We start from the raw sequence: 23,800 nt of genomic DNA on the forward strand, positions 1-23,800 counted from the left end.
TTCTCTAAGTTTTGGGTTGTTTTTGTTTTGTTTTGTTTTTTGTCTCATTTATTTGATGCATCCCCCCCCCCCCCCATTTTTTTTTTTTTTTCTTTAAAGAGCAGGAAGAGCCTTTTCTAGTTACATCTAGTTTGGGAGCATTTATTGGGAATAAAATAAGAATGACTTGGAGTTACTTCTAAGGCAAAGCCTTGGAAAGTCTGAACCATTGCTTATCTTTAATTTATGGTTCTCTGCTAAGGGCACCACTAAACTGATTACTCACCAGGTTAAAATTTTGATTTAGAGAAGTTGTACATCACAGATCAGACTATAAGACAGATTCATATTGTGTTCTTTTTCTTAGTTGTGGCATCTGTTTCTCAGTTAAAACTCTTTCATTTAGGTGTATCCAATTCTGATTAAAGGAACCATATACAAAAGTAATCTAAGAAAAAGGCAAAGTGTTGGATGAGCTCTCCTTAGATTTCTGAGCTCTTTCATTTTCTTCTTTCTTGTTTAGGCCTGAAAAAATATTACTTGTGGCCTTCCATTAGAAATGACCTGAAACATTTCAGCATTTTAACCTATGCAATTTAAGATTCATATATCTCCAACTTTCTATCTAATAAAAGGGTAATATGCACATTGATAGTCACTCCAACACACAAGATGGCTACCCCAACGTGGTCAAATATGGCCACCTCCATTTGGACACAAGATGGGCACTACAAGATGGCCTGTAATGGAGTCCAGTTGGGGGCAACCAGGACTGCAGAGGAGGACAGTTGGGGGGGAACCCAGGCCTGCAGGGGAGGGCGGTTTGAGGGGACCAGGCCAGGAGGTGAGGATAATTGGGGGGAGGGAGTACCCAGGCCTGCAGAGGAGGGCATTTAGAGGCAATCGGGTCAGCCAGGGAGCAGTTAGGCATCAATCAGGCATGCAGTGGAGTGGTTAAGGGGTGATCAGGCTGGCAGGCAGTAGCGGTTAGGGGCAATCAGGCAGAGGCAGGTGAGCAGTTGGGAGCCAGTAGTCCTGGATTGTGAGAGGGATCCTAGATTGGAGAGTGTACAGGCTGGGCTGAGGGACACCCTTCCCCCATGCACAAATTTCATGCATCAGGCCTCTAGTCTTTAACATACTTGCTATGGAAATATATTTTATAATCTATTATAAAAATTATATTTGCCTTTGTACATATTGCCTCCTCTGAGTGGACACCTACCCAGAGTATTCTTTTTATGACCACAGTTGGATTTTCTTTAGGGTATTTGCATATTTTGCATTTAACTTTATTGCACACAAGTGTGAAGGTATAATTTAATAACATTAGAGACATTGCTGTAAGAAATCAAATAATACAAACTGAACTTTAGCAACTCAGGAATTCTGTTCATCTTAACTGAAACTGAGGAACCTAGAATCCAAAAGTAGATTACAATTTGGCAGCCCTTCAATGGGGAAAAAAGGAGATATATGTAATACTTTACATAATAAATAACTAAAGAAAAAATAAATAAAATAAAAATGTGGCAGCCCTATTCTGTGTAGTGATCAGAACTTGCCTAAATTAACTCTTAACAACAGCCTTTTTTAATCAGTTTCCCTGCATATATTCTTGACCTCTTCAAAAATCCCCTTCACATCACTCTCAAGAGTTGATGGGCATTCCCCTCATTGGGGAGGGGCTGGCACATAATAAGACCTCAATAGACATTGGAAAGATTTTTGCTTTGCAGAGTATTTTTTGTCAAAACTATGCTTTCAGGATATTTCATGAAGAAGTTTGAAATTATATTGTCCTCTGACTCATGGTAAGATAGTACTCCCTTTCTTCTTGAAGTTAGCCATGATCATGTGATTTGCCTTAATGAATGTAAAGCAAGTAAAATGACATGCTTTTTGAGAAATGTTTGTGTAGCACTTCTCATTTGCAAAATATTTTTATTGCAAACATACGAGCTAATTACCCCTCCTAGTTATTCAATGGCTGGCTCACCTTACAATACATATGTGAAAAACAAGACAGAGAGATAGTTCAACTTGAGTTAACTAATCAAATTATATAGTAAATCAATCATCCAATCATGACTAAAACCTTCAGCCTCTGAAACTACAGCTTAGTTTACTGAACACATTCAGCCTTTCATAGGATTTTATTACTTTATAATATATTGATTTATTTTCTTGAAAAATTAGTTTTCTTTCAACTTTCATAGTAAAATGTGCAGTTGTTAAAACTGTAATTGTTTACTAGTTAGAAAACAAAGATAGCATTTATATGTTCTGCATCTTCTATTTTTCTATTCCCAACTTCACCATCATTTTCTCCAGAGCTTATAGACAGACATGCCGAAATGTGGAGATTCTTTCCAGTTTTATGAAATCTCCTGACTCTATGACCCCATTGATATATTCTTTTATTATTCCTCTTTTTAGTTAAACTTTTTGACTTAGTTTACATTCACTGTCTTTATTCTGGCACTACCCAATCACTCCTCGATCCACTGAAATTTACTCTCTCCCCAACCAATCAACTGATAGGTTCTTTTATTTTTTAAAAAAATATACATATATATATATTATTGATTTCTTACAGAGAGGAATGGAGAGGGATAGAGAGTCAGAAACATCAATGAGAGAGAAACATCGATCAGCTGCCTCCTCCCACTGGAGATATGCCCACAACCAAGGTACATGCCCTTGACTGGAATTGAACCTGGGACCCTTCAGTCTGCAGGCCTACACTCTATCCACTGAGCCAAACCAGTCAAGGCTGATAGGTTCTTTTAAATTGTGTCAGTAGATCTTATTCATCTTGCATCAACTTGGAAATTATACAAATTAATGTAAAACATGGCACCTATAGTATTGTACTATAATATGAACTTAAAATTTTAATAATAGAATAAATCGCATGCTGTTTTTAACACACACACACACACACACACACACACACACACACACACACGTAAATAAACCTGGACATGAGGAAGCATTTAGAAGTGATGAATATGTCCGTTACCTTGATAGCAGTGATAGTTTTACAGGTGTACACATATGCCAAAACCCATCACATTGTATACATTAAATATGTGAATTTTTTTGTATATCAATAATGCCTCAGTAAAGCTCTTTTTAAAAAGTGTATTGATTCTTCCCAACTCCCTTTAAGACTTTAAGACTATTTCTCTCCAGATGTGACTGATGCATCTGACTTTGTTGAATTATCTCTGAACTCTCTGCTTTTGCCTCTGCCCATTATTATACTTTATAGTGAGATTCTGAAATTGTCAAGGTTTGATGCTAATTATTTCCATGAGGTTTTCTATAATGAATGACAGAATTCTTCTATTTATAATATAGTCTGTCAGTCACTCCACTGATTGCCTTCCTGTGGAAGCTCAACAGATACTCCAGGCACTTTGCATGTGTCTGCACCAGCACAATGCAATGGCTGCTGCATTTAAAGAGGAGCAGAGACTTCTATGTTTTTCTCTATCTCTTTCATAAACTCCCCTACTTGTCTCTCTAAAGCTGGAATCTCTGAGTTCCATTTGTGGTCCACTACTTTTCTCGTGGTAGAGCTTTGCTTTGGACTCCTGATCCAGTCTCTGAATTTAACTACCTTCTGTATCCTAGTGATTTCCAAAACTAAGTCTGATCCTGTGACCTTTCCTCCAGATATAAGACTCCTATGTACAGATAACTATTGGACATTTCCAAACTTGTGAAATCCACAGGCTAATATTCAAAGTACACTTTGTCCTCAGTCCTGTTCCTTTTATATACCCTATGTAATTTAATGAATCAACCTCTACCAAATCTTTGGTAGAGAGCTTTGCTAGTTTTCTCCTTGCCTTCATCCTCCATATTCAATTAATGAACAAGCTTCTCTGATTATATATATCTCTTAAATATTTATTTTTCTTATCTTCCCTGCTATCTACTATCTCCAACATAGTTTAATCCTGATAATTTTAATTCTGCTCGAGTTCACTTTTTTTGTGTCTAGTCTTGACTTCTTCAGATTTATCTACTGCACCAAAGTCATAATAACCTGTGTAAAACAATATCTGACAATCACTCTCTTTCTTACAGCCCTCAAAGATTTTCTATTGTTTACAGATTAAAATCAAAGCTTATACGAGTGGCTACAAGTCTTTTATAACTTGGCTTCTGTCCATGATTGCCAAAAATGCCTGATAATCCCTGCTTCACATTTTCTTTAGTAATACCAAATGTTTATAGTTTCCCATCCACACAGAACATTAAAAGCTTTGGCTGTTGGTTCTGTCTGGAACACAATTCTGGTCTCTCCCCTGTGGCAGTCATTAGTACAATTCAACACTATTTCCAAATATTGTCCTCTGACTCATGGTAGGATAGTATTCCCTTTCTTCTTGAAGTTAGCCATGATCATGCGACTTGCCTTAGCGAATTAAAAGCGAGTAAAAGCAATTGTGTCACATCCAAGAAGATGCTTTTAAGAGCAGATATATGATTTTCCATCCTCCTTCCTCACATCACAGCAACTAGCAATATTCCAGAGAGTGGAGTATCTGTGGGCCTCAGTCCCTGAGTAAAGACAACATCCTGAGGCAGACATGAAGTGTAAAGGAGAAATAACCCTGTATTGTTTGAAGCCCTTAAGAATTTTGAGATTTTTTTACTAGAGCATATTCTAATCTATCCTTATTCTAATATTTTTATCTGACTAATTACTACGTATGCTTCAAATTTTACTTGGTTATTATCTTCTCTCAAAAAGTTGTCCTTGAATTTATGGAGTATTTCCTCAACTGAAAAAAAAAAAGGAGATAATAGGATTAAAAGAGTTAATTCACTTAAAATGGTATATATTTAGCTATTGCTTAATAAAATGTACCTGATTATGTGGTCATTATTATATGTCAGTTACCGGATTCTCTTCTCTGCATTTTGCATTTATCTCATACATAATTCATATCCTTTATAAAAGATTAAACTAGCCAATATATTTTCCAAAATGGTTCTCTTTATCAAAATACCAGCATTATAATTGCCAGTTTGGGGACTAGAAATTTCCAGAATAAGGAATGAGAGGGTGATGATACTACAGCATGGCACCAGCTACACTGAGTGGTCATTGTTCCTAGGGTTAATGTTATAGTAGTAACATGTAAAGTATTTTTCAGGATTGAAGTGAGTTGCACACATAAAGAGTTTAGCATTATATCTGGCACACAGTAATTTTGCAATAAGTGTTTTCATTTCTAGTTACAGTTATGCTTATCAACTGAGCATCATGAATACTGAGGGAAGACTGTCACTTTAGGGCCGTGAATAGTTTGTCTTGCCTTCACTATAATTTATAAGACTAGAGGCTACCCAAGGGCAGGCATTCCTATTGCATCTTATTTATCCAAAATGCCAAATATAGTGCTCAGTAAATATTTATTGGATTAAACTGAAGTTTTAATCAAATATCTTGCTTAATAACCCAAACCCATGGGTCATGGTGGTGTGTTGAGGACAAAGTTAGGGTTATCCTTGGAGATGGCAAGAATTCCAGTCCTCTGTCAGCTGGAGAGTGCCTCCATTGGCATGATACTGATCAAGCAAATTTCCCTTCTATCTGAACTGTTGGAGCTGCCACCTATGATCTGGGTCATTGTTCACAGATATTAAGCACAGATTTATATCAAGAGAACAATAGCTGCATCTTCTGGACAATGAGATACCAAACACATTATATTCAAGCTTCAGCTGTCTGAAGCATTAAAAACATCTGGGGGTAGAAGTCTCTGCTCCTCTTTAAATGCAGCAGCCATTGCATTGTGCTGGCGCAGACACATGCAAAGTGCCTGAAGTATTTGTTGAGCTTCCACAGGAAGGCAACCAGTGGAGCGACTGACAGATTATATTATAAATAGAAGAATTCTGTCATTCATTATAGAAAACCTCATGGAAATAATTAGCATCAAACCTTGACAATTTCGGAATCTCACTATAAAGTATAATAATTTTTGTCAGTATTTTATGATTTGATCAACTTTCAGCAGAGAATGAGAGCATGGGAATTCTAAAACAATCTATGGAAACAAGATAATCAGCAAAACAACCATGACCAAGAGGGGGGAAAAAACAGAGAAATGAAACTTCTCAGAATTTTGGATGCAGTTTAATAATCCACATAGCCAAATTCATCAGTAGGTTCTGATGAACTAGTATTAAACAGAGATAATTTGTAATTCTTTTTTCCAACCACATGGTTTGCAATAAATTCCAAGGACTAAGGGTACAAAAATATGACAGTCAATTGTGAAACAGACTACTTTTCTTTCTTTCTTTCTTTCTTTCTTTCTTCCTTTCTTTCTTTCTTTCTTTCTTTCTTTCTTTCTTTCTTTCTTAATGTGATTTCTGACTTGTTAAAGTTTGCCCTTTGGGTGCTGTAACCATTGCTAGTATCTCAAATGATCACAAGAGTGAAAACCAAAGACCAGTCTTCATCCTATACAGTGAAGATTTGCCAAATGACAGTTCACCTGTCCCCCTGACACATGTTAGGTGTATTAGCACCAAGGACAATCCTGTCAGCAACAAGCAGCAGAGCATCATTCAGAGTAGTCCCATGGGATCTTTGTGTTCTGCTTCCTTGTGAAAATACATTTGTCTCCAACCTACCTGTTCACAGGCAGATTTTAATGAAAGTAGTCAGTATATAAAGCCTTTGGATTTTATGTAAATGCTTTCATTAGCCAAAATAAATACATTTGTGCAGTAATTTTTTGAAGTAGATTATTCTTTGTTTACTTTGCATTTTGCTTATTTTGTCAGGCACAAGAAAAATTCTTTCTAGCCAAAAAAGAGAATTCAAAAAGAAAGCAGAAGAAAAAGAAACAGTTGCTAGAACATTTTATTCAGACCTCTTCCTGAAACTTTATCTGAAAGGTCACTTTAGAAAACATAACACATAGTCTACTAAAAAGTAACTGGGAATTTTTATTATCAATCTCAATGTTCTGACCAAAACTTTCTCTTCTAGCTCTAAGGGCCAAATTTTGCACTGACAATTGCTTTTCTTCCCACAGCTTCTCTGAATTTCATGCTAGATAAAGTTATTCCAAGATTTTAGAAATATAGTGACTTTTGGTTCATAATGATTTTGTAAAAATTATTTTCTGTGAAGAAAAGTGGACTGAGAGCTAATTTCTCCAGTAACTTTTCTTTTCTGTCCCAAATAATTAATAAATTTTGTTGGAGCCATAGGAATGTTTGTTTGCTCTCTGTATTACTTAGTGTAGCAGAATGGAAGAGCAGGGGTGGAGGAGGGGGAAGCAGGTTTTGCAATTAAACTGAGAATTGAGTTTTAAATCAACCTCTTACTAGTTGCTTAAAAGCTACATAAATGACTCTAAAATCTAGTTTTCTTTCTTTTCCACCTCTGAACTCTCTCCCCTCTTCCTTCCTTACATATCCTTTCTTTTTCCTTTTCTTTCCCCTCCCTTCTTTTTCCTTTCTTCCTTTCTCTCTGTCCTTCACTTCCTCCTTTCTTTTCTCCTTCCCTCCCTTCCTCCCACATCCCATTTCCCTCCTTTTATTTCATCTCTCTTTTTCCTCTTCTCTCCCTATCTATCTGTCAATCTATCTGTTATCTATCATCTGTCTAAATTATCTATATCTGTCTACATCAGAGGATTATTGGGAAGAATAAGCATATGAGAAGCACCTTGAACAGTGCTTAAAACATAGTAATTCCTTCATAAACTTTAGTTTCTATTCATTTTCCCATTTTGCCATCTGAGCAACTCCTATTTGTTGGCATGCAAAACATCATAAATAGATGTCTCACACTCTGGCATGCATCAGGATCACCTGAAGGTTTTGTTAAACACAGATTCCTGGGCCTCACCTTCAGAAATTCTGATTCAGTGGGTCTTGGGGTGGGCCCAAAAGTGTTTACTTCTAACAAATACCCAGGTGGTGTTAATGCTGCTAGTCCACTGACACATTTTGAGTGCCATTGATTATTTTAACAGATGGCAAACAAGTTTCATCTCTTGGGCCAACTCCAATTTATTGTTGTCTTCTGTTAGAAGATTGTGAACCTATGTCAAGCCTGAGTGAGATCGTTGTCTTTTGAAATACTGAGTATTTAACATCTCTATCCTCCCTGCAATAACTTTTCCCCCTCTTTCTTACCATTTTCCCATTTCTCAGCAAAATGCTGAATCAACCTCAAAATTCAGCAACCTCAAAGCATATGACCAGTCTTCACACACCATCAGGATAGTGCTGAATTGCTCCACCCACTTCCTGTTACCAGACCTACTTTCAATCCCAAAGATACCAATGGGACAGTCAGAGATGAATACCCATACATATCCATCAACCACAGAGAACTCATAAAGTCCAGAAAAATAAGTAATAACAGCAATAATTTATCTATGTGCCAGACCCTAAAATGTTTGACTATATATTATTTTATTTATATATTATTTTATTTAACCCAACAATTCTAAGTATTTGTATTCCCATTTTAGAAATAATTGATGTTTCAGAGTTTTCCCAAGTAATTTTTTCAAGGTTATTCAGAAAGTGTATAAAATATTTATAATCCCAAAGACTGTATTTTTTGTGTATTTTTAAATCTTCACCCAAAGACATGGTTTTCTTTTTTGTTGTTGTTGGTTTAAAAAAAAAATTTTTTTTTTTACTGATTTAAGAAAGAAAAAGAGATTGAAACATCAACAATGAGAATCATTGATTGGCTGCCTCCTGCACACTCCCTACTGGGGATTAAGCCCACAACCCAGGCATGTGCCCTGACTGGGAATGGAACCATGACCTCCTGGTTCATAGGTTTATGCTCAATCACTGAACAATGTCATCCAGGCAGGATATGTTTTTCATTGGTTCCAGAGAGAGGAAAGTAGGAGAGAGAGAGAAACATCAATTGGTTGGAACATGCCCTGACTGGGGCTCAAACCCACAACTTGGGTATGTGCCCTGATATTGAATTAAACCCATGACAGTTGGGTGCATAGGGTAACACTCTAACCAAGTGAGCCACACCAGCCAGGGCCCAAAGGCTGTGTTTTTAATCTATACAGAGTAGGAGGTGGGAACACTGAAATACTTTCTCCAGTTGTTAGGAAAAAAACCTGTTGTCCTTTTGAAGTTAAGATTTGTGTTTGTTCTTTCATAAAATGGATGAGAACCATCATTCTCATATGCCATCCAAGTGAAATATTGAACACATATATAAATGGAATTCTGTGCAATTCTGGAGTCACCTCTCCTAAATATATAATGTGTGTAAAATGCAACACACCTTAACTCATATCTAATGATCAAACCTAAGGTTTGAAATTTAATGCATATCCAGTGCTTTGCTAGGCTTCAATATTATAATAGAAGTCCTTACATTTTACTTGTAGGACACAAGGGTTGTTTTTTATTAAAGATTTCTTGTTTTTGCATCTTCATTATCAAATTAATTTAATTTATGTATATACAGGCATGATTCACTTCTTTTAAGAAAAAAAGAATGTTTTATTTTTTAATGTATTTTTATCGATTTCAGAGAAGGGAGCGGGAGAGATGGAAACATCAATGATGAAAATCATTGAACAGCTGCCTCCTGCACGCTCCCTATTGGGGATCAAGTCTACAATCTGGGCATGTGCCCTGACTGGGAATGGAACCATGACCTCCTCGTTCATAGGTTGACACTCAACCACTGAGCCATACCAACTAGGCAGAAAAAAGGAATATTTTAAAATGAGTCAGTTCATTGGTGAATTACATGTATGCTAGGAATAATATAATATGACTGCTTAATAAAGGAAAAACTGCTATAAAAATTATTCTCTTAGAACTCCAGAGAATTTAGTTAGAATTTAGAATTTAGTTAGTGCCACCCCCTCTCTTCAGCCCCAGAGTGTTGTTATGTTTATGAAAATGGATAATCAAAGCCATTTTGAAATGTCATTTATTCTATTCCTTTTATGTTTGGGAAAAAAATTTTTTTTTTAAATATTAATTTGGCACTTGCAAATGTTGATTCAAGGATAAGTTTTTTTTAAACCTTTTCATTCTTTTGGACAACTCATACTGTCATGAGCACCATGCTATTTGTTTTGCTCTGCACCTTACAGAGCAGTCTTTGAGATCAAAGAGATTCCTGTGTGAGAAGGAGGTCCACAGAGTACAGGGTGAACAGACGACTGATGCCAAACAAGCAGGGGAGTCTGATTGCGGAGACCAACTTCCAAGTCACCAAAAATATCATCAGCTGACTTACGGAAACAGGAATCACAGGATTATAGAGTTTTGAAGCCCAATGGTACATTAGAGAAAACCTAGCCTGACATTTTTATTTCACAACTGATTATAGTGAGGGAGAGAGAGCATCCAAGGCCACAAAGCCAATTGCAAAAAAAAAAAAATGTTTATTAAAATAATCATAAATAATGCTACCAGACAACCCTAACCCTTAGAGTTCTATTCCAAGCCAGACTTCACCAGAGTAAAAATCAAGTGATTCATTTACCACTAAGCAGCCAAGTACAGAGGGGAAGAGCTTCATGATGCTAAGTGGAGGAAGAAAACCAAGAGTTAAGAGTTCTTGTAAAAAAAAAAAAAATGAAAATTAGATTTATCATCATACTCCTTTTACTTATGTAGAAAAGCATCTTAAGAATTAATTAGGGAAACAGTCACTGAAGAATTTAAAAAATAACTTTTAATACTGGGAAATCTTATGTTCTAATTTGACCAAAGTGTGCCTGGTTTCCATAGTGACTTCCAGGGAGTTAGATTCGACAAAGGACCTATGGAAAGATAACTCTGATCAGCAGGAGAAAAGAAACATTAAGATAGGATCTTTTATGGAAAGTTTGGGAGGAAACAAAAGAGAAAAATTTCAACTTGACACTTTAGTCATGGTGTGTTATCCATTACTAACTGTGGTATCATACCCAACTTAACCATAAGACTTATAAGTTGAGAACATGATTCAAAAAAAATACCTGATCCTAGCAAATCTATAGAATTTGGGTCTACAAATTCAGGTAAGAATATTAATGTAATGTACAGCTGTAAGTTCATATACACATACTGGTAAATAATGACCCCAGAATTGACTCAAAATTCTACAGAAGGAAACTTAACTTGTTATATTTACCTGTACAGGGAGTAAATATTTATTTTCTTGGCTGATTTGTGGTGAAGATATTAAATAGTATAAGTACCTGTTTACTTATAAGGCTGGTGTTGATTCCCTCGTTGCTATGGGAGACAAAGTTGATTTCACACGCTAACCCAAAGGTTTCATATCTCTACTTTGGGAGGAGTGGACAGTTCCTGTTACTGAAAGCCAGGGTGTTCTCTATGACTATGTGGTCAGGCCCTGCCAATGTTAGTGGTACTTTAGGTAACATGGAGTTGTTTTCTTTTTTGGGATATCAAACACATTTACACTGACATGCACAATAATATTACGGGGAGGAAATGATAATATAAAATTAGCAACTAGGTGCTTTGGTGTGCATGCTAGGTGAACTATTTACTATTTCCTAACCACCCATGCTCTTTCATACCTATTTAATTGCACACTCCATCCTAGCTGCTTAGTATGCCTTTTCTTTCTTCAACAATGTATTCCTCATTATCCCTGAAGAGTCAGGATTCTTTATCATTCCTTTAGTATTAGAAGATTTTATATGTATAGCATTGCAAACTGCTTTTCTCATTTAGAAATATATTTACATTGTGTTATACCTTGTCATATTCTATCAGCATATAGAGGTATACTTTTAATCCACTACAAGTTTTCCATTGATAAACTTAGCATTATTATTTAACCATCCTCTTATTGAAGGATATCAGTTGTGTCTACATTGCAATTATACAAAAGGCTGGAAAAATTGCAAGCTTTTGCTTCTGTATCTTTGAACACATGTGAAAGTATAACCAGAAACTGCTGGGTTAAAAAGCATATTTATTTTACATTTTGGTAACAATTTCCAGATTGCTCTATCATGTGCTTACAACAATAGAAACAAGGATTTAAGAGTGCTTGTTTGCTCACCCAGGACCAATACCCTACTACCAAACTGTTTATTTCTGTCCATCTGAAAAGTGAGAAAGTGTCATATCTTACTTTAGTTTGCATTTATTTAAATACTAGAAGTCCGGTGCACAAAATTTGTGTGTAGGAGGGGGTTTGTCCCTCAGCCTGGCCTACACCCTCTCTAATCCGGGACCCCTTGGGGGATGTCCAACTGCCAGTTTAGAGGAGAATCAATTCCTGCAGTATCAGGCCTAAATTGGCAGTCAGACATCCCTCTCGCAATCCAGGACTGCTGGCTCCTAACTGCTCACCTGCCTGCCAATCTGATCATCCTAACTGCTCTCCCTGCTGGCCTGATTGCCCTAACTGCTGTTCCCTGCCAACCTGGCCATCCCTAATTGCCTCTGCCTTCGTCCTGCCACCATGGCTTTGTCTGGAAGGATGACCAGTCTAATTAGCATATTATTCTCTTATTAGTATAGATTAGAGGCCCCATGCACAAAGATTCATGCAATAAGCCTTCCTTCCCCTGGCTGCCAGAACTGGTTTTCCTCCTGGCACCCAGGACCCAGGCCTTCTCTTTGGCCGCCACCTTTAATCTTCACTCCAGCCAGAGCACTGCTCCTATAGCTCAGTCTGCCTTCCTCCCCCTCATAACAGGCATCCTGCCCTGCCCAGCTGCTCCATGCCTGTGTAAGCAAATTAACCCACCATCTTTGTTGGGTTAATTTGCATACTCACTCCTGATTGGCTGGTGGGTGTCATGGAGGTACAATATGAATATTTCTCTTTTCTTAGTGTAGATAGAGGCCTGGTGCACAGGTGGGGACTGGCTTGTCTGCCTTGAAGGGGATCCCAGTTCAGCGTTGGGGTCCCCTTGGGAGGTGGGGCTGGCCTGGGCAAGGGGTCAGGGGTGGTTTGCAAGCTAACTACACCCCAATCAGGGTGGGGGGGTCCCTGCTGGGGGCAGGACCAGTCTGAGCCAAGGGCTGATGGCTGTTTGCAGGCTGGCCACTCCCACATCAGGGTGGGGGTCTCCATTGGGGCAGGGACAGCCTGGGCAAGGGGCCTGGGGCAGTTTGCAGGACGACCAGCCCCCTGATGGAGCGGGGGTTCCTCCTGGGGGCAGGGTGGCCTGGGCTGGGGGGCGGGGCAGCCTGGGCGAAGGCCTGGGGGTGGTTTGCAGGCCATCCAAACCCCCAGCTTTGTCCAGAAGGATGTCTGGAAGGTCTCCAGGTCTAATTAGCATATTACTTTTTTACTAGTATAGGTGAGTAGAGTTTAACTTAATTTTATAAACATTATAAGGTATTCATATTTTATTTGAACTTTTCCAAACTCACTTTTTAGAAGTTTACATAGAGGTGAAGAGGATAAATATTTTTGAAGAATAATCTAAATTACAATCAGAATTCCATTCCATTCCATTCCATTCCATTCCATTCCATTCCATTTCATTCCATTCTATTTCATTCCATTCCATTCCATTCCATTCCATTCCATTCCATTCCATTCCATTCCATTCCATTCCATTCTATTTCATTCCATTCCATTCCATTCCATTCCATTCCATTCCATTCTATTTCTCTCCCCACCCCCCATTTTCCAGAATGCATCATATATATATATATATACATATATATATATATATATATATATATATATATATATATATATATATATCTCCTGGCTAAACTCCATCTTGTTCATTTCAACCTTTCTGCCAGCCTATTTCCTGATGCCATCATTCACTGCATTAAATCACCTCCCCCCCCTCCCAGATTTGTACTTTCATAAGGTGTCTTGTTCATTCAAGTTTCCAATTTAAATATGCAATGGCCAGGGCCTGTCTTCTTTTGATTCCATGACCTTGCTCATTCTGATAATATCCCTTGTGACCCCTTAGTGCTGAGCTTTTCCTAGAGGCTCAGTTTCCCACCTCTGAGCTCTGAAACATGTTTGAGAGAATTCTACTGCATAGGAGCTATAAATGGGGATGTTTCTACTATATTTTAATGAGCATTGTTCACCCCCAACTCTCACCACTCATCCTGCCTTCCCATGGCTGTTTTTGTCAGCTGTATAATCAATCCTGGTGAGTCATACCTTAACTACTGAGGGAAAGAAGATGAAGGAAAAGCTGAGGAAAACAGATTCCTGATTTAGTTTATAAAATCTACTGACTAAATGAGTAGAAGTTCAGGTTTGTTTTTCTCCCAACTGACACTTGAATGTAAGGAGTCATCTCATTTACCAAATACATTCACAATTTTTTTTCTTATTTCTTTTAATTAAAGTGGTAACTTCATTTATTGAAAAATAAAATTGATCAATTGAATGAACTTAATCCCCTTTGCCCTCTTCTTTATTCTTGATTTTGCATATCTCATTTCTATGTGCATAGGATTCAAATTATCTTAATTTCTTGGCACATCTTCCAAAGTCTCTCAATTTTTTTAAAATTGGAATGTGCTACCTAAGCATACCCACAGAGCTATGTTCCACAGCAGAAGTTATGTCCAAACCCCTCTCCAGACAGCAAAAGGGTGGGGTAGGCAGGAAGGGTTAGACTGCTTTAAAATCACAGCATGTCTAGACTTATGCCCAAATACATCAGTTCATGATAAAGTAGTAAGTAGGACTTTTGTGGAAAAATATATGGTAGAGAAAACAACACAGAAGCTTACATCCTTTGAAAATTGGACATAGCATAGAGTTCAGGAATTGTCTAGCCACAGGTTGTTTACATGTGGTCTGAGCGTTTTCTTAATGTGATCCTGTACTTAAGTGTATATAGGTTCAGCCAGAAAAGAAAAAGATGAACATCAAAGTTGTTGCAATGCCAAAAGAAAATTACAGGGTGTTTCCATGTTTGAAAGATCACTAGTTTTCACTATTGGTTTAGAGCAATGAATTATCCATAAATAAAAACCTTAGAGCCCTTTGACCAAAAACATATACTGTGTTTACAAAAAGTACAAGTTCAATGACTAGCCACTCCTATCACAAAAGATCAAGTGTACTCAATTAGAAGAGAAAAAAAAGAGAAAGGAACTAAAGGCCTTGAAGTAGCTTTGGAAACATTCTTCCAACACATTCTACAGTTTTCTTTTCAATATTAATTTATTTCTGTCACCAAAAAGAAAAATCTTTTAATAACTAGTTTTATTTATAAAGATCACTAAATACAAATGGCCTTAGTTTACTGCTTGCTTACTCTGTGTCGACACTATGCTAAGAAGCTTACATGTATCATCCCATACAAGCCTCATAATAATTTCAATCATTGGTTAACATAGGATCGGCAATTGTGACAAATAAACTGGGGCATCTCATTCAACTAACAACACAAAAGTTTATTCTAAGCCAATGTGGGTCAGATAAATTTCCAGGGTGGTCATCCTCTGCTTCCAGATCATTCCAACAGGGGACAGTTAAAGATTGCACAGTAGCTAGAAAATTCTTTGGACTAGCCGAGACCGGTTTGGCTCAGTGGATAGAGCGTCGGCCTGCAGACTGAAAGGTCCCAGGTTCGATTCCGGTCAAGGGCATGTACCTTGGTTGCGGGCACATCCCCAGTAGGGGGTGTGCAAGAGGCAGCTGGTCGATGTTTCTCTCTCATCGACGTTTCTAACTCTCTATCCCTCTCAATTCCTCTCTGTGTAAAATAAGTAAAATATATATTTTAAAAAAAAATTCTTTGGACTAGAAGTGACACACATCACTTTTATTCATAGCCACTGCCAGAATTAGTCATATATCTAGGCAAAGGAGCTTGGAAATGTGAAGAAGTGCATGAATATTTAACAAACAATAAGTGCCCTTCTATTTTATAAGGTAGATGAAGAATTGGAAGTTTACCTATAGATCCTAAGCTAAAGGAGAAGTAAATGTTGAATTCAAACCCTGAATTCCAACCAGCTGCTCAAAACTGGGAGCCATCTTTGTTTTGCAAATGGTGTATTGGCGCCCTATTCATCATTGTGTATTTTATAATAAATTCTGCATAATGAATTGAATGTAGATATGGTATGACTTTCTCATAAGTTAAGTCACGTAATTATTTTTAACCCCTCATTAGATTATAATTGGTAGAGTGTCATAATTGATATCTGTAAAACTTCAAACACAGAGTTTATAGTAAATGCTTGATAAATATATTAGCTTATTGAAACAATTTCAGCTTCACATTGTGGCTAAATGTTTCTATATTTATCTTCTGATATCAGAGGGATAAGTAAAGGGTGAAGGCCTTTCCAGAAAAATAAGACATTTATTTATTTTTTGTTCTTTTAGATTTGCTTGATGATTTTCAGTCTCTGTAAAGAAAACAGCATTTAAAATTATTGATGGTTCACACATACTATAAAGTAGCAGAAAATGAAACATTACTGCCAGTCATTCATCATGATTTTATATGACTTAGGCTATTATGTTTTTAAAACACATTATTTTCAGTTTCACTGGTAGTTATGAATTTGCTAACAACTTTTTAAACTAGATTTCTTCCTCTGCTTTTGTATATTTTTTATTTTCTATTTTGTAATATTCCTCTATCCTCTTATTTTGCTTTTTTAGATTTCTTCCACTTTCTTCTACTGTATTATTTTTTATCTTTTAAGATAATGTCCAATCGACTATTTATACATGAGTTTGTTGTTTTTTTCTTTAATTTCTTTTTTTCCCTCAGTTTTGCAGGTTTTTTCACTTTACACCTTCAATTGGCCCTCTTTGTGCCTCCAATATCCCTAAAATTCTTCTTATTGGCAGCACATACTTAAGTGATACTTAAGATTTAGAGGATAGTGGCATCAAATTTTTATAACCTCTTTCCCAATCTATGTTTTTTTCTTTTCTTTTTTCCAGTTTTTTTTTTCTATTCTTTCAAAGAGATCATATATTTTCTCTACCATCACATCTTTAATTATGTAATAACTTTAACACCCTGTTCTTCATTGCTTTTTCTATGATGTCTCTTTGCATAAATTCATCTATTAATACTTAAGCACTCTGAATAAAATGACCAGGTAATCAAATCTAGTTGACCATTAATTGTTTTATTGTGATTAGGAGGAGGGGGGATCCCTCAGCCCAACTGGCACCCTTTCCAATTTGGGATCCCTTTCACAATCCAGGATTGCTGGCACCAAACCACTTGCCTTCCTGTCTGCCTGATTGCTCCCTAACCGCTTCTGCCTGCCAGCCTGATGAACCCCTAACCACTCCCCTGCCAGCCTGATTGATGCCTAACTGCTCCCTTGCTGGCCTGATGATTGCCCCTAACTGCCCTCCCCTGCTGGCCTGGTTGCCCCTAACTGTCATCCCCTTCAGGGCTGGTCATCCCTAACTGCCCTCCCCTGCCGGCCTAGTTGCCACCCACTGCCCTCTTCTGCAGGCTTGGTCTCCCCTAACTGTCCTCCTCTGTAGGTCTCATCGCCCCAACTTCCCTCCCCTGCTGGCCTAGTCACCCCTAACTTTCCTCCCATGCCAGCCTGATTGCCCCTAAGTGCCCTCCCCTGCCAGCCTGGTCACCCCCACTGCCCTCCCCTGCAGGCCTGGGTCCCCCCCAGTTGCCCTCCCTTACAGGCATGGTCACCCCCAACTGCCCTCCCCTGCAGGCCTAGTCCCTCCCAACTGCCCTCCCCTACAAGCCTGGTCCTCCCCCCAAATGTCCTTCCCTGCAAGCCTTATCTCTCTCAACTGCCCTCCCTTGCAGACCTGGTTGCTCCCAACTGCCCTCCTCTGCTGGCCTGGTCCTCCCCAACTGCCCTCCCCTGCAGGCCTGGTCACCCCAAACTGCCCTTCTCTGCCAGCCTGATCACACCTAACTGCACTCCCCTGCAGGCCATCTTGTGTCCACATGGGGGCAGCCATCTTTGACCACATGGGGATGTCCATCTTGTATGTTGGATTGATGGTCAATTTTCCTATTACCTCTTTATTATATAGGATTGTTTATATATTCAAGCATGATTAAAGTTGAAGGTATTCATGATGTCATAGTGAATTTCTTTTCAACAAATTAGTTATTTTTTAAAAATTGGCAAGTTACTTACTTGGAACCTCTGCACTATCATAATAATGGTTGCCATAAAATAAGTCTTTAACACATTTTTAATAAATTTTTACTGGGTGCCTACCAATTATCAGGTTGTGTGCTTAAGTCACATCAGAGAAAAAATAGGCAAAATAAACACTTTCATAGTACTTACATTCTGGTCAAGAAGAGAGAAATTAAAAATGAAGCAAATAGTTGTAAAAGATAACTGAGTCACAAAGTTATGTAATTTATAAAACAAAAACAAAACACTTAACGCATTTGTATTATCAATAGTGGAGTCAGTTAAGATTTCCTTGTGGCAGTCACATTAAGCTTCTGTTTAGTAAACAAGAAGGTTCTTGAAATGGGAACAGCATGGGGTTTTGAGAAGGGAAAGAACTCAGTGTGTTTGTATTATTTATAGTAATTTGAATTTTATTATGGGGGAAATGGGACATTTTTGTTCTTAAGCAAGGAAGTAGCATGATTCTATTTATGTTTGCACTATTCTAGCATTGGTGATACAGCAGTGATTAAAATAGACACAAATACCTGGTGGCATGGAGATTTAATTCTAGTACCTAAAAAATATCCTGGTTATTGCTCAGAGAAAGGAGTGGAGCAGACAGGATTATGAAAAGACTAATAAGAAATCTAATAAGGAACCCAGTGGAAAGATGACAAATGCAGGAGTCCAGTTGAGTCACCAACTCTAAGATGATTTTATGAATAAGATATTTTATATACATATTCACTGTCTTTTAGAATCAAACCAGGGCAAAACTGCAAAGTACAGTTGTACAAAATAATATACAACAAAGAGTGTACATTAATCATTAAATCAAAATACATTCGTGCACATATAAATTCCAGGTGGGTTGAAGATTTTAACATAGATAAATAAAATATAGAGGACTTTTTTTTCTGACTCCTAAAGTGGGGAAAACCTTTGTAAGTATAACATGAAACACATCCTCTCTAATAAAAGAGAAACATGTAAATTGACCGCACCTTTGCTACACCCACAAGCCACTTCCACCAGCCTATCAGGGTGAGTATGCAAATTAACCCAACCAAATTAATTTGCATACCCAGGCCAGAGCGAAGACTGAAGACACCATAGAAAGAAGCCAAGCTCTGCAGAAGGGAGCAAAGCTGTGGAGAAGCAAGCGAGCAGGGTGGCAGAGAAGGCAGGGAAGCAGGCAGGGTGGGAAGAAGGGAGAGAAACAGGCAGAGCAGCGGAAACTGCAGCAGGAAGCCCTATTGCAGGAATCTTCCTGCAAGGGGCATCTAGTAAACAATAAAGGAAAACATTGAATGGCTTAACTGTTATAGAAGAACAGAGGAAAACCAAGAGAAAAATGCTTTAAGGAAATGGAGTTATACGGTTTTATTATGGCAGCAGACTCAGCAGAATAACTTCCCAAGTCTGAGCAAAGTAACATGCAGGGAGCTTGTCTTTTATATTTTTCTGGGGTCTTTGTACCCCAAATATGGATTGAGCTTCTGGTTCTTTTGTGGGCTTTGCAAGAAAGGTCCCAGGTGTTGGGAGTTTTGAGACCATATCTAATGGTCTGGCCTGGCGCCAGTGCTAATAACTCCTCCCCCCCTCCAGGGCTGTGCATTGTTTATAGTTTATGTCCTCTGTATTCAGGTAACAGGTGTTGTAGATCAGTTTCTGGGAAAGAGGCAGTGACTTAATTACAGATTATCAAGAATGTACCCTGGGCTTGCTGGCACAGATTCAGATTATTAGCGCCCCCTCTCCCCCACAAATATCAGGGTTACATTGAAATTAGCCATTTAGCCTTCTCATGACTACATACAAATAAGAAACATGCACAAAATTAGTATATTAACTTTTCTCTGAAACTTCCTATTTCTACATTTATTCTCTCTGTTAATGGCCTCACCATCTTCCAATCACTCAGGTTGTAGTTTTGGTATTCTCCAGTGATATATTGGTATTCTCTGTGAAGGTTAGGAGTGTGCTGCTCTATCTAAAGATCTGTTATCACTATCTAGTATGTACCTCACACTGAGTACACAATGAACATCTCTTGAATAGATGACTCATAATTATTCTTTCTTTTCCTTACTCTTAACACCTCAGCTGTTAATATCTATTGTTCTGCTTCTATAATATCAATTACTTTTATATCTTATCCTTTGTCCATCTCTACTCTAATTCAGATTTTTATTAACTTTAGAGTGACTACTATAAAAACTTCTAACTGGCCTCCCTATGTCTATTCTCCCCTTTCCCATTTTCATCTTTCCCTCTCATTCATGCATACACATCCCCATGGAACACACTAGTTTAATCTTCTTTAGAAAATGTTGATAAAAATACAAACTTGTTACCCTAGAATTCAAGGCCTCTCTCTTCTTCTCTCTCTTTCTCCCTCTCTTCCACTCTCTCTAAAAGTCAGTGGAGGAAATTCCTCAAGTAAGTATTTTAAAAATGAGAAAACCAAAATATAAATAAATAAGTAAAGTGTACTAATTACAATGTATGTTAAATGACACGATCTTAGTAAAGAAATATGTATCATTGTATCTTATGGGAGAGATTCCTGTGGATTGGTACAACTGGGGGATTTTATAATAAAAGATAGTTCTGATCTAAGCCTTTAGAGAAGGATAGAGCTCAGGTAAGTAGAACTATAAGAGAAGGGTGTTCTAGGAAAATAGAAAGAATTTGCAAATATAGAAATTCCTAGGGCATGTGTATGAACCAGTAGTAGACTTGAGATATTTAAGGCAAGTTAGAAAGCATGAGGTTTGAATTATGATGGAGTTCAAATAGGAGTTAATTGAAAAACTAAGTAACATATTAGAAGAAGAATTCATTGGTCTTAGTAGTATCAATAAACAGAAGAAAGAAATCTAAAATAATTTTTAGTTATTCAGAGCATCAGTAAATATGGGCCCATGTTAACAAACAGCTGTTTGGCGAAAGAAGATAAGCATAGATTCAGTTACTTTCCAGGATAACAGGGTCCCAAGGAGATATCCAATGGAGAAGAGCTTGGGTTCAAGTGAATATTATAAACTGAAGTAGGAATTTTGAAGACATCTAAACATGAAAACAGATAAGATTCTGAGAAAGAAGTTCAGGAGAAATTTGTAATACAAGATGAGACCATATTGAGAACTTATAAGACAAAAGGAATCTATTATGGAAGACAGATCCCTAGCAATATAGGGAACATTTTTATCTATATCAATTGGGGAAAAAGAGCTTTTAAAGGAATCATTAACAGTGTCAAAAGTTATTGGATAGAGGTGGAGGAGGATAGCATTGGAGAGGTCATAGATTAAGAGCTTAATGGTAATCTTGAAGAGAACAGTGTACACAAAAACTAAATCACGTTCATTTATTCCATGAATAACTGTTGAGCATCTACTAAGTGTCAAGCACTGAACTGAATACTAGAATCATAACAGGGAACAAAATAAGTAATATCTCTAACTTTAAAACTCTTGCACTGTAGATGTTGACATGAACAAATAACCAGATAATTAGAATACAGCATAATAAGTGGAAGTAAAGGCAGGGATAATTCATGCCTTTGAGAGCCCACAGAAAGGCTTAGGGAAGCTGTTATTGTTGTGTTGTGTTGTATTCTTGTTTTTGAAAAAGTGATATCTTTTTTAAATAAATTGGAGTGGAGGATAAATTGGAGTGATGTGAGTGTTATGTTGATGGCAGAAAGAAGAAAGTAATACAGAAAGAGGAAAAGATGTTCAAAGAAATTTAGGCATGAAAGAACAAGATGAGAACATAGAATGGAGAGATAGGACATTAAAGTCAGATGATGCAGGGCCTTGTGAACTGAGTTAAGGATTTTCAACTGCTTTATCATGAAACTAATGATAAATCATTAAAAGAGAAGATTGTTATAATTGGGTTTGGGGTTCAAAAATATTACTCTAAATTCAGTGTGGCAAAAGGTCTGTAGAAGGTAAAGACTGGACAGAGGATGAGGAGTGATGGAGGGAGAGGCCACTGCTTGAAGGCAAATATTGGGTTGGATTGAGAACAGAAGTACATATCCTATAGACTAAAAGTTTCAAATAATGATGGTGGAGATATCATTATGTTATAGACAAAGATGAACATAGATTTTTGTTCTGCTCAATAGTTCCCAACTAATTTAAGGTAACTTGAATGTACAATAGATTATTGAAAAAATGCTATAAAACTTTATCCAGCAATGTTAAATGACTTCGGAGCATTAAGACTTTAACCAGGCTCTGGAGCTAGAGATTGGTACAACAGTCAGAGTGGAAAGTTATGAAACCTCAGAGATAAATAATTACATTAGAACAGCCCACCTTTGGCTTCCATTATTCAACTATGAATTACCTAATAGATTTTACCTGGAATATGGTCAAAAGCTGATTTGGGGGAGAGAAGTGGCAGAATAAAGCTAGAACCTCAGAGTTCCAGGATGGAAGTAGAGGTAGACAAGTAGGACAGAAAATTGATAATTAGTGTCTAATCACTTAAATGCATAGAAGATTCTACAACACAAATTGAGGTATCTAGAAATATTATATTAATGCAAAATATGAAGAGGATACAGGGAATTTTGACTGATTTGTTCACTGATTTATCCCTAGGGCAGTGGTGGTACACAGTAGGTTTTAGTAAATATTAGTTGAACGATTGAATTTATTGATACCATTTGACAGAACATATCCAGGCAAAGGAATAAAATTACTGGAAAAATGTCCAGGAAAAGAAAAGGGTTCCTTAGCTTTAATTTTTAAAGGTAATATTAATGGAACTTGCTTACAAAAGAACACCTAGTACAGGGTTCAAAAGGAAAAGGCTTTTTTGAAACATATAAAGAATATGAATACATCCCAAGAACTCACCATTTATTATCATATCTTCCCTGGTCTGTTATTGCAATGCACAATACAAACTATATTTAACCTGAAAGACTCAAAACAATGCAGAGTATCTTCCATGCAGCATCATGTGTGTCTGTAGACTTTGACTCTCATCCTTAGCTTTGTATCTTAGACTACAAGGCCTGTTAAGATATATTTAAATACATACAGTCAAACAAAGATTTAACTTTTAATACTTTCTACATATTAGTAATTGTAAATATTTAACCCATTAAATCCACAAATACTCTTCATTTCTCTTACCTCATTTGCTAGTTGGAATGACTCTCTATAGGCAAGATGCAGGTACATTATAGATGAGTAATGAATGCTTAGGGAGTTTACAGGATTGACTCTGGACCCCCTGATTAGAGGCTAAGCTTGGACTAGAAATTAGTGTGCCCAATTCAAACTAGCAATCCTTCCAGTACCCTACACCGACAAATCTCAAACCACAGTTGAGTCATATTTGAGAGTATAGCCATGGCCCTTGATATACAAGCTTTCAGTTGGTGGTTTCAACACCACTTGGCTTCAGCACAGACCTTCAGCCCAGTGACCTAGTGCCCCATCTCAGAGTGCATTGCATTGTGGAAATTTGGTATGAATTCTAAGTCAAACATTGCTGTTTTCCAGAACAGTAGGCACTGGCATTCCTTAGTGTACATTTTGTTCAGAGAAAGTAATTGCTCTGAGGTCAAGACAGAGCATTTGAGCCATAGATTTCTACCGGCTTTCTTTTATAGCACTGGTTTTGGTAAAATCATTGGGAGAAACCAAGGGATCTACCTTTAAAGGAACAATATTGAAAAGTGCAA

General features: G+C 37.4%; 2 long non-coding RNA genes across 3 annotated transcripts in view; one reads left to right on the forward strand and one right to left on the reverse strand.

Annotated features, from left to right (window-relative positions):
• LOC311625923 overlaps positions 1-23,800 on the forward strand; it is a 237,638-nt gene that overhangs the window by 64,253 nt on the left and 149,585 nt on the right. The gene's annotated exons all lie outside the window — the stretch shown is intronic.
• LOC311625922 overlaps positions 1-23,800 on the reverse strand; it is a 204,692-nt gene that overhangs the window by 53,202 nt on the left and 127,690 nt on the right. The window contains exon 3 of one of the 2 annotated variants that reach the window (XR_014795591.1): positions 22,971-23,125. The exons of the other annotated variant lie outside the window; for it this stretch is intronic. This is a non-coding gene — a long non-coding RNA (uncharacterized lncRNA). Of the gene's footprint in view, positions 1-22,970; positions 23,126-23,800 lie in introns of those variants that run through there. 2 annotated transcript variants of the gene reach the window in all.

The sequence above is a fragment of the Pipistrellus hanaki genome, assembly GCF_964339955.1.
Source record: "Pipistrellus hanaki genome assembly, chromosome: 7".
In the NCBI taxonomy this organism is placed as follows: domain Eukaryota; kingdom Metazoa; phylum Chordata; class Mammalia; order Chiroptera; family Vespertilionidae; genus Pipistrellus; species Pipistrellus hanaki.